Source organism: Ranitomeya imitator, chromosome 3 (genome assembly GCF_032444005.1).
Source record: "Ranitomeya imitator isolate aRanImi1 chromosome 3, aRanImi1.pri, whole genome shotgun sequence".
Taxonomy (NCBI): Eukaryota; Metazoa; Chordata; class Amphibia; order Anura; family Dendrobatidae; genus Ranitomeya; species Ranitomeya imitator.
Window position 1 is genome coordinate 479,064,525 of NC_091284.1, and position 20,340 is coordinate 479,084,864.

The following is a 20,340-nucleotide window of genomic DNA, read 5'->3' on the forward strand; positions in this document are numbered from 1 at the left end:
AGCCCATTCTCGTTTTTGTTATTTTTTGTTAACACGTTAAAGAAGAAATGATCACTAAAAAGTCTAAAGTTAAAGATGACACATTTCCTTTGTATTTTAGGGAAAATTACAAAAAAGAAAATGCAAAATGGTCCAAATACCCCTTGATGGCATTGATATTGAGCTCCAGATAATCTTGTACCATCATCCCCAGTCAATCACAACATGTCAGACTTGTATTCTATTCTGCTGGTGCACGATCTGGTCTAAAAAAATGTGTTAACCCCTTTACCCCCAAGGGTGGTTTGCACGTTAATGACCAGGCCAATTTTTACAATTCTGACCACTGTCCCTTTATGAGGTTATAACTCCGAAACGCTTCAACGGATCCTGGTGATTCTGACATTGTTTTCTCGTGACATATTGTACTTCATGATAGTGGTAAAATTTCTTTGATAGTACCTGCGTTTATTTGTGAAAAAAACGGAAATTTGGCGAAAATTTTGAAAATTTCGCAATTTTCAAACTTTGAATTTTTATGCAATTAAATCACAGAGATATGTCACACAAAATACTTAATAAGTAACATTTCCCACATGTCTCCTTTACATCAGCATAATTTTGGAACCAATTTTTTTTTTTGTTAGGGAGTTATAAGGGTTAAAAGTTGACCAGCAATTTCTCATTTTTACAACACCATTTTTTTTTAGGGACCACGTCTCATTTGAAGTCATTTTGAGGGGTCTATATGATAGAAAATGCCCAAGTGTGACACCATTCTAAAAACTGCACCCCTCAAGGTGCTCAAAACCACATTCAAGAAGTTTATTAACCCTTCAGGTGTTTAATAGGAATTTTTGGAATGTTTAAATAAAAATGAACATTTAACTTTTTTACACAAAAAATTTACTTCAGCTCCAATTTGTTTTATTTTACCAAGGGTAACAGGAGAAATTGGACCCAAAAAGTTGTTGTCCAATTTGTCCTGAGTACGCTGATACCCCATATGTGGCAGTAAACCACTGTTTGGGCGCATGGGAGAGCTCGGAAGGGAAGGAGCGCTATTTGACTTTTCAATGCAAAATTGACAGGAATTGAGATGGGACGCCATGTTGCGTTTGGAGAGCCACTGATGTGCCTAAACATTGAAACCCCCCACAAGTGACACCATTTTGGAAAGTAGACCCCCTAAGGAACTTATCTGGATGTGTGGTGAGCACTTTGACCCACCAAGTGCTTCACAGAAGTTTATAATGCAGAACCGTAAAAATAAAAAATCATATTTTTTCACAAAAATTATATTTTTGCCCCCAATTTTTTATTTTTCCAAGGGTAAGAGAAGAAATTGGACCTCAAAAGTTGTTGACCAATTTGTCCTGAGTACGCTGATACCCCATATGTGGCAGTAAACCACTGTTTGGGCGCATGGGAGAGCTCGGAAGGGAAGGAGCGCAGTTTGACTTTTCAATGCAAAATTGACAGTAATTGAGATGGGACGCCATGTTGCGTTTGGAGAGCCACTGATGTGCCTAAACATTGAAACCCCCCACAAGTGACACCATTTTGGAAAGTAGACCCCCTAAGGAACTTATCTAGAGGTGTGGTGAGCACTTTGACCCACCAAGTGCTTCACAGAAGTTTATAATGCAGAACCATAAAAATAAAAAATCATATTTTTTCACAAAAATTATATTTTTGCCCCCAATTTTTTATTTTTCCAAGGGTAAGAGAAGAAATTGGACCTCAAAAGTTGTTGTCCAATTTGTCCCGAGTACGCTGATACCCCATATGTGGCAGTAAACCACTGTTTGGGCGCATGGGAGAGCTCGGAAGGGAAGGAGCGCCGTTTGACTTTTCAATGCAAAATTGACAGGAATTGAGATGGGACGCCATGTTGCGTTTGGAGAGCCACTGATGTGCCTAAACATTGAAACCCCCCACAAGTGACACCATTTTGGAAAGTAGACCCCCTAAGGAACTTATCTAGAGGTGTGGTGAGCACTTTGACCCACCAAGGGCTTCACAGAAGTTTATAATGCAGAGCCATAAAAATAAAACAAAATTTTTTTCCCACAAAAATTATTTTTTAGCCCCCAGTTTTGTATTTTCCCTAGGGTAACAGGAGAAATTGGACCCCAAAAGTTGTTGTCCAATTTGTCCTGAGTACGCTGATACCCCATATGTGGGGGGGGGAACCACCGTTTGGGCGCATGGGAGGGTTCGGAAGGGAAGGAGCGCCATTTGGAATGCAGACTTAGATGGAATGGTTTGCAGGCGTCACATTGCGTTTGCAGAGCCCCTAATGTACCTAAACAGTAGAAACCCCCCACAAGTGACACCATTTTGGAAAGTAGACCCCCTAAGGAACTCATCTTGATGTGTTGTGAGAGCTTTGAACCCCCAAGTATTTCACTACAGTTTATACTAGCACTTGCGGATTACTGCAAACATTTTTTCAAACTGAGTGTTTTTGGTTTTACCATTCTCTTTTGTGTCTTCAGGTTTCTTGGTGGTGTGTGAACATGTTCTTACAGACTTGTTCACTGTGCAAGTAGCCCATGTGTTCCTGTTTCCATGATTGTTCTCTTGTGTCTACAAGACTGGGGAGTTCCACCACTCCTCTTGGGCTAGCTGCACAAAAGCTGTTCTGTCCTGTATGCACACATGGATTTTTCCTCTCTGAACCCTGTTCACACAGGTAATATACAGATGATCAGGTTTTTAAATACATCAGATAGGGATTGCATACATTAGTTAGGACTGCTCTGATATGGGTATACCGTGAAGATTGGTAGAGCAGCTTAGTATACATTTTTTGCAAAAAACGTATCAACCAAATACCCTGTTATTTACATCTTTTACTAGCACTTGCGGATTACTGCAAACATTTTTTCAAACTGAGTGTTTTTGGTTTTACCATTCTCTTTTGTGTCTTCAGGTTTCTTGGTGGTGTGTGAACATGTTCTTACAGACTTGTTCACTGTGCAAGTAGCCCATGTGTTCCTGTTTCCATGATTGTTCTCTTGTGTCTACAAGACTGGGGAGTTCCACCACTCCTCTTGGGCTAGCTGCACAAAAGCTGTTCTGTCCTGTATGCACACATGGATTTTTCCTCTCTGAACCCTGTTCACACAGGTAATATACAGATGATCAGGTTTTTAAATACATCAGATAGGGATTGCATACATTAGTTAGGACTGCTCTGATATGGGTATACCGTGAAGATTGGTAGAGCAGCTTAGTATACATTTTTTGCAAAAAACGTATCAACCAAATACCCTGTTATTTACATCTTTTACTAGCACTTGCGGATTACTGCAAACATTTTTTCAAACTGAGTGTTTTTGGTTTTACCATTCTCTTTTGTGTCTTCAGGTTTCTTGGTGGTGTGTGAACATGTTCTTACAGACTTGTTCACTGTGCAAGTAGCCCATGTGTTCCTGTTTCCATGATTGTTCTCTTGTGTCTACAAGACTGGGGAGTTCCACCACTCCTCTTGGGCTAGCTGCACAAAAGCTGTTCTGTCCTGTATGCACACATGGATTTTTCCTCTCTGAACCCTGTTCACACAGGTAATATACAGATGATCAGGTTTTTAAATACATCAGATAGGGATTGCATACATTAGTTAGGACTGCTCTGATATGGGTATACCGTGAAGATTGGTAGAGCAGCTTAGTATACATTTTTTGCAAAAAACGTATCAACCAAATACCCTGTTATTTACATCTTTTACTAGCACTTGCGGATTACTGCAAACATTTTTTCAAACTGAGTGTTTTTGGTTTTACCATTCTCTTTTGTGTCTTCAGGTTTCTTGGTGGTGTGTGAACATGTTCTTACAGACTTGTTCACTGTGCAAGTAGCCCATGTGTTCCTGTTTCCATGATTGTTCTCTTGTGTCTACAAGACTGGGGAGTTCCACCACTCCTCTTGGGCTAGCTGCACAAAAGCTGTTCTGTCCTGTATGCACACATGGATTTTTCCTCTCTGAACCCTGTTCACACAGGTAATATACAGATGATCAGGTTTTTAAATACATCAGATAGGGATTGCATACATTAGTTAGGACTGCTCTGATATGGGTATACCGTGAAGATTGGTAGAGCAGCTTAGTATACATTTTTTGCAAAAAACGTATCAACCAAATACCCTGTTATTTACATCTTTTACTAGCACTTGCGGATTACTGCAAACATTTTTTCAAACTGAGTGTTTTTGGTTTTACCATTCTCTTTTGTGTCTTCAGGTTTCTTGGTGGTGTGTGAACATGTTCTTACAGACTTGTTCACTGTGCAAGTAGCCCATGTGTTCCTGTTTCCATGATTGTTCTCTTGTGTCTACAAGACTGGGGAGTTCCACCACTCCTCTTGGGCTAGCTGCACAAAAGCTGTTCTGTCCTGTATGCACACATGGATTTTTCCTCTCTGAACCCTGTTCACACAGGTAATATACAGATGATCAGGTTTTTAAATACATCAGATAGGGATTGCATACATTAGTTAGGACTGCTCTGATATGGGTATACCGTGAAGATTGGTAGAGCAGCTTAGTATACATTTTTTGCAAAAAACGTATCAACCAAATACCCTGTTATTTACATCTTTTACTAGCACTTGCGGATTACTGCAAACATTTTTTCAAACTGAGTGTTTTTGGTTTTACCATTCTCTTTTGTGTCTTCAGGTTTCTTGGTGGTGTGTGAACATGTTCTTACAGACTTGTTCACTGTGCAAGTAGCCCATGTGTTCCTGTTTCCATGATTGTTCTCTTGTGTCTACAAGACTGGGGAGTTCCACCACTCCTCTTGGGCTAGCTGCACAAAAGCTGTTCTGTCCTGTATGCACACATGGATTTTTCCTCTCTGAACCCTGTTCACACAGGTAATATACAGATGATCAGGTTTTTAAATACATCAGATAGGGATTGCATACATTAGTTAGGACTGCTCTGATATGGGTATACCGTGAAGATTGGTAGAGCAGCTTAGTATACATTTTTTGCAAAAAACGTATCAACCAAATACCCTGTTATTTACATCTTTTACTAGCACTTGCGGATTACTGCAAACATTTTTTCAAACTGAGTGTTTTTGGTTTTACCATTCTCTTTTGTGTCTTCAGGTTTCTTGGTGGTGTGTGAACATGTTCTTACAGACTTGTTCACTGTGCAAGTAGCCCATGTGTTCCTGTTTCCATGATTGTTCTCTTGTGTCTACAAGACTGGGGAGTTCCACCACTCCTCTTGGGCTAGCTGCACAAAAGCTGTTCTGTCCTGTATGCACACATGGATTTTTCCTCTCTGAACCCTGTTCACACAGGTAATATACAGATGATCAGGTTTTTAAATACATCAGATAGGGATTGCATACATTAGTTAGGACTGCTCTGATATGGGTATACCGTGAAGATTGGTAGAGCAGCTTAGTATACATTTTTTGCAAAAAACGTATCAACCAAATACCCTGTTATTTACATCTTTTACTAGCACTTGCGGATTACTGCAAAAATTTTTTCAAACTGAGTGTTTTTGGTTTTACCATTCTCTTTTGTGTCTTCAGGTTTCTTGGTGGTGTGTGAACATGTTCTTACAGACTTGTTCACTGTGCAAGTAGCCCATGTGTTCCTGTTTCCATGATTGTTCTCTTGTGTCTACAAGACTGGGGAGTTCCACCACTCCTCTTGGGCTAGCTGCACAAAAGCTGTTCTGTCCTGTATGCACACATGGATTTTTCCTCTCTGAACCCTGTTCACACAGGTAATATACAGATGATCAGGTTTTTAAATACATCAGATAGGGATTGCATACATTAGTTAGGACTGCTCTGATATGGGTATACCGTGAAGATTGGTAGAGCAGCTTAGTATACATTTTTTGCAAAAAACGTATCAACCAAATACCCTGTTATTTACATCTTTTACTAGCACTTGCGGATTACTGCAAACATTTTTTCAAACTGAGTGTTTTTGGTTTTACCATTCTCTTTTGTGTCTTCAGGTTTCTTGGTGGTGTGTGAACATGTTCTTACAGACTTGTTCACTGTGCAAGTAGCCCATGTGTTCCTGTTTCCATGATTGTTCTCTTGTGTCTACAAGACTGGGGAGTTCCACCACTCCTCTTGGGCTAGCTGCACAAAAGCTGTTCTGTCCTGTATGCACACATGGATTTTTCCTCTCTGAACCCTGTTCACACAGGTAATATACAGATGATCAGGTTTTTAAATACATCAGATAGGGATTGCATACATTAGTTAGGACTGCTCTGATATGGGTATACCGTGAAGATTGGTAGAGCAGCTTAGTATACATTTTTTGCAAAAAACGTATCAACCAAATACCCTGTTATTTACATCTTTTACTAGCACTTGCGGATTACTGCAAACATTTTTTCAAACTGAGTGTTTTTGGTTTTACCATTCTCTTTTGTGTCTTCAGGTTTCTTGGTGGTGTGTGAACATGTTCTTACAGACTTGTTCACTGTGCAAGTAGCCCATGTGTTCCTGTTTCCATGATTGTTCTCTTGTGTCTACAAGACTGGGGAGTTCCACCACTCCTCTTGGGCTAGCTGCACAAAAGCTGTTCTGTCCTGTATGCACACATGGATTTTTCCTCTCTGAACCCTGTTCACACAGGTAATATACAGATGATCAGGTTTTTAAATACATCAGATAGGGATTGCATACATTAGTTAGGACTGCTCTGATATGGGTATACCGTGAAGATTGGTAGAGCAGCTTAGTATACATTTTTTGCAAAAAACGTATCAACCAAATACCCTGTTATTTACATCTTTTACTAGCACTTGCGGATTACTGCAAACATTTTTTCAAACTGAGTGTTTTTGGTTTTACCATTCTCTTTTGTGTCTTCAGGTTTCTTGGTGGTGTGTGAACATGTTCTTACAGACTTGTTCACTGTGCAAGTAGCCCATGTGTTCCTGTTTCCATGATTGTTCTCTTGTGTCTACAAGACTGGGGAGTTCCACCACTCCTCTTGGGCTAGCTGCACAAAAGCTGTTCTGTCCTGTATGCACACATGGATTTTTCCTCTCTGAACCCTGTTCACACAGGTAATATACAGATGATCAGGTTTTTAAATACATCAGATAGGGATTGCATACATTAGTTAGGACTGCTCTGATATGGGTATACCGTGAAGATTGGTAGAGCAGCTTAGTATACATTTTTTGCAAAAAACGTATCAACCAAATACCCTGTTATTTACATCTTTTACTAGCACTTGCGGATTACTGCAAACATTTTTTCAAACTGAGTGTTTTTGGTTTTACCATTCTCTTTTGTGTCTTCAGGTTTCTTGGTGGTGTGTGAACATGTTCTTACAGACTTGTTCACTGTGCAAGTAGCCCATGTGTTCCTGTTTCCATGATTGTTCTCTTGTGTCTACAAGACTGGGGAGTTCCACCACTCCTCTTGGGCTAGCTGCACAAAAGCTGTTCTGTCCTGTATGCACACATGGATTTTTCCTCTCTGAACCCTGTTCACACAGGTAATATACAGATGATCAGGTTTTTAAATACATCAGATAGGGATTGCATACATTAGTTAGGACTGCTCTGATATGGGTATACCGTGAAGATTGGTAGAGCAGCTTAGTATACATTTTTTGCAAAAAACGTATCAACCAAATACCCTGTTATTTACATCTTTTACTAGCACTTGCGGATTACTGCAAACATTTTTTCAAACTGAGTGTTTTTGGTTTTACCATTCTCTTTTGTGTCTTCAGGTTTCTTGGTGGTGTGTGAACATGTTCTTACAGACTTGTTCACTGTGCAAGTAGCCCATGTGTTCCTGTTTCCATGATTGTTCTCTTGTGTCTACAAGACTGGGGAGTTCCACCACTCCTCTTGGGCTAGCTGCACAAAAGCTGTTCTGTCCTGTATGCACACATGGATTTTTCCTCTCTGAACCCTGTTCACACAGGTAATATACAGATGATCAGGTTTTTAAATACATCAGATAGGGATTGCATACATTAGTTAGGACTGCTCTGATATGGGTATACCGTGAAGATTGGTAGAGCAGCTTAGTATACATTTTTTGCAAAAAACGTATCAACCAAATACCCTGTTATTTACATCTTTTACTAGCACTTGCGGATTACTGCAAACATTTTTTCAAACTGAGTGTTTTTGGTTTTACCATTCTCTTTTGTGTCTTCAGTTTATAACGCAGAGCCGTGCAAAAAGCACCTGCTTCGAGCCTGCTTCGAAAGCATCACCAAACCAGGGATTCAAGCTTCAGGAGGCTAATTTGCATATTCCAGGTGCCTTCTGGGAGAAGCGAAGTCTCCCTAAGCTAGAAGATCGTTGGGTACAGCCGGGACCAGCTGCTTCGAAAGCATCACCAAACCAGGGATTCAAGCTTCAGGAGGCTAATTTGCATATTCCAGGTGCCTTCTGGGAGAAGCGAAGTCTCCCTAAGCTAGAAGATCGTTGGGTACAGCCGGGACCAGCTGCTTCGAAAGCATCACCAAACCAGGGATTCAAGCTTCAGGAGGCTAATTTGCATATTCCAGGTGCCTTCTGGGAGAAGCGAAGTCTCCCTAAGCTAGAAGATCGTTGGGTACAGCCGGGACCAGCTGCTTCGAAAGCATCACCAAACCAGGGATTCAAGCTTCAGGAGGCTAATTTGCATATTCCAGGTGCCTTCTGGGAGAAGCGAAGTCTCCCTAAGCTAGAAGATCGTTGGGTACAGCCGGGACCAGCTGCTTCGAAAGCATCACCAAACCAGGGATTCAAGCTTCAGGAGGCTAATTTGCATATTCCAGGTGCCTTCTGGGAGAAGCGAAGTCTCCCTAAGCTAGAAGATCGTTGGGTACAGCCGGGACCAGCTGCTTCGAAAGCATCACCAAACCAGGGATTCAAGCTTCAGGAGGCTAATTTGCATATTCCAGGTGCCTTCTGGGAGAAGCGAAGTCTCCCTAAGCTAGAAGATCGTTGGGTACAGCCGGGACCAGCTGCTTCGAAAGCATCACCAAACCAGGGATTCAAGCTTCAGGAGGCTAATTTGCATATTCCAGGTGCCTTCTGGGAGAAGCGAAGTCTCCCTAAGCTAGAAGATCGTTGGGTACAGCCGGGACCAGCTGCTTCGAAAGCATCACCAAACCAGGGATTCAAGCTTCAGGAGGCTAATTTGCATATTCCAGGTGCCTTCTGGGAGAAGCGAAGTCTCCCTAAGCTAGAAGATCGTTGGGTACAGCCGGGACCAGCTGCTTCGAAAGCATCACCAAACCGCGCGCCTTACGGCGCGCGAATTTTTGCCTGTAGGACATTATTGCAAGAGAGCTTGGCTGAGTAGATTACACAAGAAGGAAAACACACAGCAAGTCAGCAGGATCTAGGAGCAACATGGCAGATGTGACAACCTACATGGTGAGCTGCAGCATGTGCTACATGTTCACAGATCGACCAGAAGAAGAATCCAATTTCACCTGTCAGAAGTGTAGACTAGTAGCCCTTTTAGAAGAAAAGGTGCGGGGTCTGGAAGAAAGAATAGCAACTTTGAAACTCATCAAAGAGAATGAAGACTTTCTAGACAGAACAGAAGCATCTCTACTGGTCACAGAAGGTGCAAAAAGTGTCAGAGAACCTCCAAAAGCAGATGAGTGGAAGCATGTGACCAAAAGAAGCAAGAAGACCATGGAGAAATCACCAACCACACAACTGAAGAACCGATATCAAATCTTTGTAGAGGATGAAGATGGCACACCTAAGAATGAAGCAATACCAGCAAGCAAAAAAGAAAAGGGCACACAGCAACAAGTGACAGCAAAAAGTACAGCCAAGAAGCAACGAAGAGTGGTGGTGGTGGGAGACTCACTACTGAGAGGCACCGAAGCAGCCATCTGCAGACCGGACATAACTGCAAGAGAAGTATGCTGCCTTCCAGGTGCGATGATCAAGGATGTGACCGATAGGATACCAAAGCTCTTCAGCTCCAAGGACGTCCACCCATTTCTTCTGATACATGTTGGCACCAATGACACGGCAAGGAAGGACCTACCGACAATCTGCAAGGACTTTGAAGAGTTGGGGAAGAAAGTAAAGGAACTGGATGCACAGGTAGTTTTTTCTTCTATCCTTCCAGTAGACGGGCATGGCACCAGGAGATGGAACAGGATCCATGATGCAAACAACTGGCTAAGACGATGGTGCAGACAACAAGGATTTGGATTCCTGGACCACGGTGTGAATTACTGGTATGATGGACTCCTCGCCAGAGACGGACTACACCTCAACAAACCTGGGAAACACACATTCGCCAGAAGACTCGCTACACTCATCAGGAGGGCGTTAAACTAGAAGAAGAGGGGACGGGAAGAAAAACATTAGACTCGAACAAAGACGACCCAGGAAAACATACTCAGAAGGGAGGTAAGAACATTTCTAAAACAATCCACAGCGAGGAGATTGGAACAAAACAAAATCCTCTAAACTGCATGCTCGCAAACGCCAGAAGCCTGACAAACAAGATGGAAGAACTAGAAGCAGAAATATCTACAGGTAACTTTGACATAGTGGGAATAACCGAGACATGGTTAGATGAAAGCTATGACTGGGCAGTTAACTTACAGGGTTACAGTATGTTTAGAAAGGATCGTAAAAATCGGAGAGGAGGAGGGGTTTGTCTCTATGTAAAATCTTGTCTAAAGTCCACTTTAAGGGAGGATATTAGCGAAGGGAATGAGGATGTCGAGTCCATATGGGTTGAAATTCATGGAGGGAAAAATGGTAACAAAATTCTCATTGGGGTCTGTTACAAACCCCCAAATATAACAGAAAGCATGGAAAGTCTACTTCTAAAGCAGATAGATGAAGCTGCAACCCATAATGAGGTCCTGGTTATGGGGGACTTTAACTACCCGGATATTAACTGGGAAACAGAAACCTGTGAAACCCATAAAGGCAACAGGTTTCTGCTAATAACCAAGAAAAATTATCTTTCACAATTGGTGCAGAATCCAACCAGAGGAGCAGCACTTTTAGACCTAATACTATCTAATAGACCTGACAGAATAACAAATCTGCAGGTGGTTGGGCATTTAGGAAATAGCGACCACAATATTGTGCAGTTTCACCTGTCTTTCACTAGGGGGACTTGTCAGGGAGTCACAAAAACATTGAACTTTAGGAAGGCAAAGTTTGAACAGCTTAGAGATGCCCTTAATCTGGTAGACTGGGACAATATCCTCAGAAATGAGAATACAGATAATAAATGGGAAATGTTTAAGAACATCCTAAATAGGCACTGTAAGCGGTTTATACCTTGTGGGAATAAAAGGACTAGAAATAGGAAAAACCCAATGTGGCTAAACAAAGAAGTAAGACAGGCAATTAACAGTAAAAAGAAAGCATTTGCACTACTAAAGCAGGATGGCACCATTGAAGCTCTAAAAAACTATAGGGAGAAAAATACTTTATCTAAAAAACTAATTAAAGCTGCCAAAAAGGAAACAGAGAAGCACATTGCTAAGGAGAGTAAAACTAATCCCAAACTGTTCTTCAACTATATCAATAGTAAAAGTATAAAAACTGAAAATGTAGGCCCCTTAAAAAATAGTGAGGAAAGAATGGTTGTAGATGACGAGGAAAAAGCTAACATATTAAACACCTTCTTCTCCACGGTATTCACGGTGGAAAATGAAATGCTAGGTGAAATCCCAAGAAACAATGAAAACCCTATATTAAGGGTCACCAATCTAACCCAAGAAGAGGTGCGAAACCGGCTAAATAAGATTAAAATAGATAAATCTCCGGGTCCGGATGGCATACACCCACGAGTACTAAGAGAACTAAGTAATGTAATAGATAAACCATTATTTCTTATTTTTAGTGACTCTATAGCGACAGGGTCTGTTCCGCAGGACTGGCGCATAGCAAATGTGGTGCCAATATTCAAAAAGGGCTCTAAAAGTGAACCTGGAAATTATAGGCCAGTAAGTCTAACCTCTATTGTTGGTAAAATATTTGAAGGGTTTCTGAGGGATGTTATTCTGGATTATCTCAATGAGAATAACTGTTTAACTCCATATCAGCATGGGTTTATGAGAAATCGCTCCTGTCAAACCAATCTAATCAGTTTTTATGAAGAGGTAAGCTATAGGCTGGACCACGGTGAGTCATTGGACGTGGTATATCTCGATTTTTCCAAAGCGTTTGATACCGTGCCGCACAAGAGGTTGGTACACAAAATGAGAATGCTTGGTCTGGGGGAAAATGTGTGTAAATGGGTTAGTAACTGGCTTAGTGATAGAAAGCAGAGGGTGGTTATAAATGGTATAGTCTCTAACTGGGTCGCTGTGACCAGTGGGGTACCGCAGGGGTCAGTATTGGGACCTGTTCTCTTCAACATATTCATTAATGATCTGGTAGAAGGTTTACACAGTAAAATATCGATATTTGCAGATGATACAAAACTATGTAAAGCAGTTAATACAAGAGAAGATAGTATTCTGCTACAGATGGATCTGGATAAGTTGGAAACTTGGGCTGAAAGGTGGCAGATGAGGTTTAACAATGATAAATGTAAGGTTATGCACATGGGAAGAAGGAATCAATGTCACCATTACACACTGAATGGGAAACCACTGGGTAAATCTGACAGGGAGAAGGACTTGGGGATCCTAGTTAATGATAAACTTACCTGGAGCAGCCAGTGCCAGGCAGCAGCTGCCAAGGCAAACAGGATCATGGGGTGCATTAAAAGAGGTCTGGATACACATGATGAGAGCATTATACTGCGTCTGTACAAATCCCTAGTTAGACCGCACATGGAGTACTGTGTCCAGTTTTGGGCACCGGTGCTCAGGAAGGATATAATGGAACTAGAGAGAGTACAAAGGAGGGCAACAAAATTAATAAAGGGGATGGGAGAACTACAATACCCAGATAGATTAGCGAAATTAGGATTATTTAGTCTAGAAAAAAGACGACTGAGGGGCGATCTAATAACCATGTATAAGTATATAAGGGGACAATACAAATATCTCGCTGAGGATCTGTTTATACCAAGGAAGGTGACGGGCACAAGGGGGCATTCTTTGCGTCTGGAGGAGAGAAGGTTTTTCCACCAACATAGAAGAGGATTCTTTACTGTTAGGGCAGTGAGAATCTGGAATTGCTTGCCTGAGGAGGTGGTGATGGCGAACTCAGTCGAGGGGTTCAAGAGAGGCCTGGATGTCTTCCTGGAGCAGAACAATATTGTATCATACAATTATTAGGTTCTGTAGAAGGACGTAGATCTGGGTATTTATTATGATGGAATATAGGCTGAACTGGATGGACAAATGTCTTTTTTCGGCCTTACTAACTATGTTACTAAATAAAAAATATTTTTTTTTCCACAAAAATTATATTTTAGCCCCCAGTTTTGTATTTTTCCAAGGTTAGCAGGAGAAATTGGACCCTAAATGTTGTTGTCCAATTTGTCCAGAGTACGCTGATACCCGATATGTGGGGGGGAACCACCGTTTGGGCGCATGGGAGGGCTCGGAAGGGAAGGAGCATCATTTGGAATGCAGACTTAGATGGATTGGTCTGCAGGCGTCACATTGCGTTTGCAGAGCCCCTAATGTACCTAAACAGTAGAAACCCCCCACAAGTGACCCCATATTGGAAACTAGACCCCTCAATGAACTTATCTAGATGTGTTGTGAGAACTTTGAACCCCCAAGTGTTTCACTACAGTTTATAACGCAGAGCCGTGAAAATAAAAAATCTTTTTGTTTTCCCACAAAAATTATTTTTTAGCCCCCAGTTTTGTATTTTCCCAAGGGTAACAGGAGAAATTGGTCCACAAAAGTTGTTGTCCAATTTGTCCTGAGTACGCTGATACCCCATATGTTGGGGTAAACCCCTGTTTGGGCACACAGGAGAGCTCGGAAGGGAAGGAGCACTGTTTTACTTTTTCAACGCAGAATTGGCTGTAATTGAGATCGGACGCCATGTCGTGTTTGGAGAGCCCCTGATGTGCCGAAACAGTGGAAACCCCCCAATTATAACTGAAACCCTAATCTAAACACACCCCTAACCCTAATTCCAACGGTAACCCTAACCACACCTCTAACCCTGACACACCCCTAACCCTAATCCCAACCCTATTCCCAACTGTAAATGTAATCTAAACCCTAACCCTAACTTTAGCCCCAACCCTAACTGTAGCCACAACCCTAACCCTAACCCTAGCCCTAACCCTAGCCCTAACCCTAGCCCTAACCCTAGCCCTAACCCTAACCCTAGCCCTAACCCTAGCCCTAACCCTAACCCTAGCCCTAACCCTAGCCCTAACCCTAGCCCTAACCATAACCCTAACCCTAGCCCTAACCCTAACCCTAGCCCTAACCCTAACCCTAGCCCTAACCCTAGCCCTAACCCTAGCCCTAACCCTAGCCCTAACCCTAGCCCTAGCCCTAGCCCTAACCCTAGCCCTAGCCCTAACCCTAACCCTAACCCTAATCCTAGCCCTAACCCTAGCCCTAATGGGAAAATGGAAATAAATACATGATGAAGGGGGGTTTGATTTACTTTTATAGCGGGTTTTTTAGCGGATTTTTATGATTGGCAGCCGTCACACACTGAAAGACCCTTTTTATTGCAAAAAATATTTTTTGCAATACCACATTTTGAGAGCTATAATTTTTCCATATTTTGGTCCACAGAGTCATGTGAGGTCTTGTTTTTTGCGGGACGAGTTGACGTTTTTATTGAAAACATTTTTGGGCACGTGACATTTTTTTATCGCTTTTTATTCCGATTTTTGTGAGGAAGAATGACCAAAAGCCAGCTATTCATGAATTTCTATTGGGGAGGCATTTATACCGTTCTGCGTTTGGTAAAATTGATAAATCAATTTTATTCTTCGGGTCAGTACGATTACAGCGATACCTCATTTATATCATTTTTTTATGGTTTGGTGCTTTTATACGATAAAAACTATTTTACAGAAAAAATAATTATTTTTGCATCGCTTTATTCTCAGGACTATAACTTTTTTATTTTTTTGCTGATGATGCTGTATGGCGGCTCTTTTTTTGCGGGACAATATGACGCTTTCAGCGGTACCATGGTTATTTATATCTGTCCTTTTGATCGCGTGTTATTCCACTTTTTGTTCGGCGGTATGATAATAAAGCGTTGTTTTTTGCCTCGTTTTTTTTTTTTTCTTACGGTGTTTACTGAAGGGGTTAACTAGTGGGACAGTTTTATAGGTCGGGTCGTTACGGACGCGGCGATACTAAATATGTGTACTTTTATTGTTTTTTTTTTTTTATTTAGATGAAGAAATGTATTTATGGGAATAATATTTTTTTTTTTTTTCATTATTTTGGAATATTTTTTTTTATTTTTTTTACACATTTGGAAAATTTTTTTTTAACTTTTTTACTTTGTCCCAGGGGGGGACATCACAGATCAGTGATCTGACAGTTTGCACAGCACTCTGTCAGATCACTGATCTGACATGCAGCGCTGCAGCCTTCACAGTGCCTGCTCTGAGCAGGCTTCTGTGAAGCCACCTCCCTCCCTGCAGGACCCTGATCCGTGGCCATCTTGGATCCGGGGCTCGAGCAGGGAGGGAGGTGAGGAGACCCTCGCAGCAACGCGATCACATCGCGTTGCTGCGGGGGGCTCAGGGAAGCCCGCAGGGAGCCCCCTCCCTGCGCGGTGCTTCCCTGCACCGCCGGCACATCGCGATCATCTTTGATCGCGGTGTGCCAGGGGTTAATGTGCCGGGGGCGGTCCGTGACCGCTCCTGGCACATAGTGCCGGATGTCAGCTGCGATAAGCAGCTGACACCCGGCCGCGATCGGCCGCGCTCCCCCCTCGTCTCCTGCATCTTTACTAACAGTTTGTCTGGTACTGTGAGCCCCCTTGATCACTATAAGCCACCCTCCCATGGCACCCACGTGTGCAGTTACAGTCCGGAAAAATTGAGATATTGTTATCCCTTCCGCATCCTCTTCTGCTTCCACCTCTTCCTCTGGGACCATCACCTCCTCAAGCAGACTATTCAAAGTGTGCTCCAAAATGTAAATGACCAGAATAGTGATGCTGATGATGGCATCATCAGCGCTAACCATCTTAGTAGCCATTTGAAAACTGTGCAGAAGGTTGCAGAGGTCCTCGGTAAGTGTGATTTGCACCACGTCTGGAATGTGTTGGCCCAGGCTATGCAAAAGGTAAATACTGCACTAGGGCTCGTCGCTGCGGCGAAAGCCGCTGCAACATTGCAACATGTGAAGAGTGGAATTCCACAGTGCCGGAAAATCTCAAATCAAACAGTTAACTGGTAGGCCAAAAGACCTCTGTAGCGATGCAAGTCGATGATCTGCGGGTGCGATCATCGGAAGTGAGCACACAGCGACCGAGCTATCTGCAGCAGCGCATCCAGGCCTGGATAGTGGGGAGGAAATTGCTGTACCACCAGATTGAGGATGTGAGCCATGCAAGGCATGTGTATGAGGATAATATACATTCGTTAGAACTGCTCTATATGGGTATACCTTGATGATTGGTGGAGCAGCTTAGTATACTTTTTTTGCAAAAAAACGTATCAACTAAATACCCTGTTTTTTTCCATCTTTTGACTAGCACTTGCTTATTATTGTGATTTTTTTTTTTACAACAGAGTATTTTTTACCTCACTGTGCTCTTTTGTGTCTTCAAGTTTCTTGGTGGTGTGTGTGAACATGTTCTTACAGACTTGTTCAATGTGCAAGTAGCCCATGTGTTTCTGGTTCTATGTGTATGAGGTAGTCACAGTGTAGGGACACCACCATGTTTGCACTGTTATCGCACACAGCCTTTCTTGGCTCCTGGTTTCGTAAAGACAGTTATTGATCTAACTTGGTCTGGATACCTGTGCACAACTTTTGAGCTGTGTGACTGCGATATTCAAGGCCTTTTAATTTAAACCATGCCTGATTGCAGTGAGCCATGGCTGCACAGTACGGAGGTGGGGGAGATTCTATGTGCACTGTTGGAATGTGTGACTGATTAAGGGAGGGGTTGAAGGCACAAGTGGAGGCCCTAGAGGAGGTGAACGGGGCAGAAGCAGTGGAGGAACTGTTAGGTTACAGGTTTGTCCCGCAAGCCTTGAGGATTCCAAGACTTGGGGAGCAGCCCCTTGACCGCCTGGTCCCACAGCCACCATAGCCACCCAGTGCCCAGTCAGCGAAATATAACGCCCCTGCCCATGTTTGCTCATTCAGGAGTCAGTGGTGAAAAGCACCCTGGCAGACAAAGATTTTTTCAGAGAACAGGTGATGTTGGTGACATACTGGTGTAGTGCATGCACACCTTTCTTAGAGAAGTAACGACGACTGGGCAACTTGGGCTGGGGTACTGCTATGGCCATCAACTTTCTGAAACTATCTGTATCCACCAGGCAGAAAGGCAGCATTTCTGTGGCCAACAGATTGGAGATAGTGGAGTTCAAGCTCTTAGCTTTGCCATGTGTAGGAGGAAACATTCTTTTATGTGACCACAACTGCGGGACCGAGAGCTGGCTGCTGTGCTGAGAGAGGGCGGAGTATGGAGAACAGGACAAACTGCTGGACTGTGAGTGAGGTGCAGGCAGAGGTGTTTTGGTGGATTAAGAAAGATGAGTTGTGCTAGGTGACACAAAAGCAGCAGTCATGTCTACTTCCATAACAGCTGACCGGCTCTCACTCACCCCGACTGTGGTGGGTAAGCAATTGTAGTTTCTGTGGCCGGAGAACTGTGTGAGAAGACTTGGAATTGGAAAGGAGGAGGAAGAAGCAGCAGATGGGGTTGATGGGATGGCCAGTGTTTGGCGAGGCCCACTAGTCCGCATTTTAGCGCTGTGAGATTCCCACACTGAGGCATGTTGATCGCGCATGTGCCGATTCATGCATGTAGTTGTCAAATTATTGCAATTTTAGCCTCTACAGTTTTTTTTTGCAAATTTGACAGATAAGGTGTGTTGGTTCATCCTTTGCGGTCTCAAAAAAGCCAAGGCTTTGCAACCCTTGACACCCCTGCCGACTGCACACTCATGACCGGTACTGGCTACAGCAAGATTTGAGGCTGAGGATGCAGTGCTTGTTGTGGTTGCCTCACTTGGTGTCTGTGTGAGAACCCACAACATTACCTCATTTCTTTCCTCCTCCTCCACCTCCTCTGATGAGCTACTTAGTTGCATACCTCTGGGTTCACACCAAGTGGTATCTCCAACCTCATTGTCATCTTCTCTGTTCTCACACTCCTTACCCTGAGAGTCAACCTCCTCCTCTTCCTGCCCTGACACCACAGTGCCGTCCACGTGGGCCTTTAGTATCTGAGTCTCATCAGGATAACCTCCACCCTTGGTGGTTAACATCTGGTGGTAAGGGGCCTGGATTCTGCTCAGACCCTACTTCATCTGGCCCTGGATCCAACATGAAAAAGTTTGGGGCATCGATGCAGATGCTCTCCTCCTCTGAATTCTGCGATTCTTCAGAGCAGACCTTTGATGCCCATGGAATAGAATGTGTGAACAGCTCTTTAGAATGTCCCATCTGATGTTCCCCACAGTCAGTTGGGCGTTTGGAAATTTTTGATGCCGGGGGAAAACAAGGGTGATTGGGGGTGCCACCTCTGAGGATTGTACTGTGTGTGTTGTTAAGGTGGAGGAAGAGGAGAGGCCACTTTATGCAGCACTTGCCATCCACTGGAGCACATGCTCTTTATGAGTCTCATCTACAAGGTGTACCGCTGTGCGGCTGCCAAAGAAAGGTAGTCGAGTAGCATGGCCAGTAACAGATGTTGTCAGTGGTCTTTGGATAGGACGAGACGGTGTTAGTTCAGTTGAGCTTTCATTCACATTAACACCTATCCCACATACACGTCAAACACCATGCCTATTCCCCCATCCACCACGACCTTGCTTTCCCCACTCATGTTGTAAGTAGCCTTCCCTTCTTGTAACCTGACATTTCACAACCATAGGCCCACAGCTGTTCATCACCTGTCACTAATTGAACAATCACTATTTATTTTCTTAGATAGTGTGCCGCCTGAACAACATTGTTATGTCTAACAATTTTTAAGTGGAAACATGGCCTGATTTGCCACTGGAACAGTTTTATCACAAACGATTTGGAGAAGCTAATTGGGTCTTGCCTTCCCTCTGATCCCCTGCCACGCAGCATCCTATTCTGAAGCTGGGAGCTGACTTCTGTAAGACTTTTACCAATTTTTTACCTTTCAGAGTTAGATAAATCTTTTTTGGCCTATTTTGCAAGAGAAAAACAAGCTACCTAATTTTTCTGCACACCTTGACAGAGGCTGATGACATTTTTAGGCCCATTACACAAATACACATCACCTGATCTACTTCATCCAATAAGCATTCAAGTTTATACAGCTTGCATTTGGAACATATGCATAACAATAATGAATGGTAAGGAAAGAACATGTTGAGGCGGTGTTAGATTAAATGGCTGAGAGCAGGGGTGGATTAAGGGTAGCCAGGGCCCCGGGCTGTTCAGACACTGTGGGCCCCCCCGGTCATGTGACGGGAGTCATGTGACGGGAGTCATGTGACGGGGGTCATGTGACGGGGGTCATGTGACGGGGGTCATGTGACGGGGGTCATGTGACGGGGGTCATGTGACGGGGGTCATGATATACCCGAACCAGATTATTCCAGAAAAATGGCCAGGCCCTACTCTACTGTAACCTATTAAGTATTTGTTAAAATCTGCAATACAATTTAGGTATATTTTGACCAATAATATCACATACAAGGAACAAATACCACCGCACCATGACCAGACCACAAATTACAACCAAAGTGATCGAATAATGTCACATACAAGGAACAAATACCACCGCACCATGTCAAGACCACATATTACCACCACTTGGTGACCAAATAGCACATACAAGGGACAAATACCACAACACCATTTCCAGACCACATATTACCACCACATAGTGACTGAATACTACAATACCGATCAGTAATAAAAAAAAAAAAACAACACAATACTATCACCATAAGTGCCAGTATTCACAGGAGATCTGTACTTAGTATGCAGTGTCTGTGTAGAGGTAATACAGAGATCACTGGTGGTATTATACACAGGAGCTCTGTATATAATGTATAGGTAATACAGTGATCACTTGTGACATTGTACACAGGACCTCTGTAAATAGTATACAGTGTATAGCAGGGGTGTCAAACTGCATTCCTTGAGGGCTGCAAACAGGTCATGTTTTCAGGATTTCCTTGTACTGCACAGGTGATAATTTAATCACCTACACAAATAATGAGTTGGTGATTAAATTATCACCTGTGCAGTACAAGGAAACCCTGAAAACATGGCCTGTTTGCAGCCC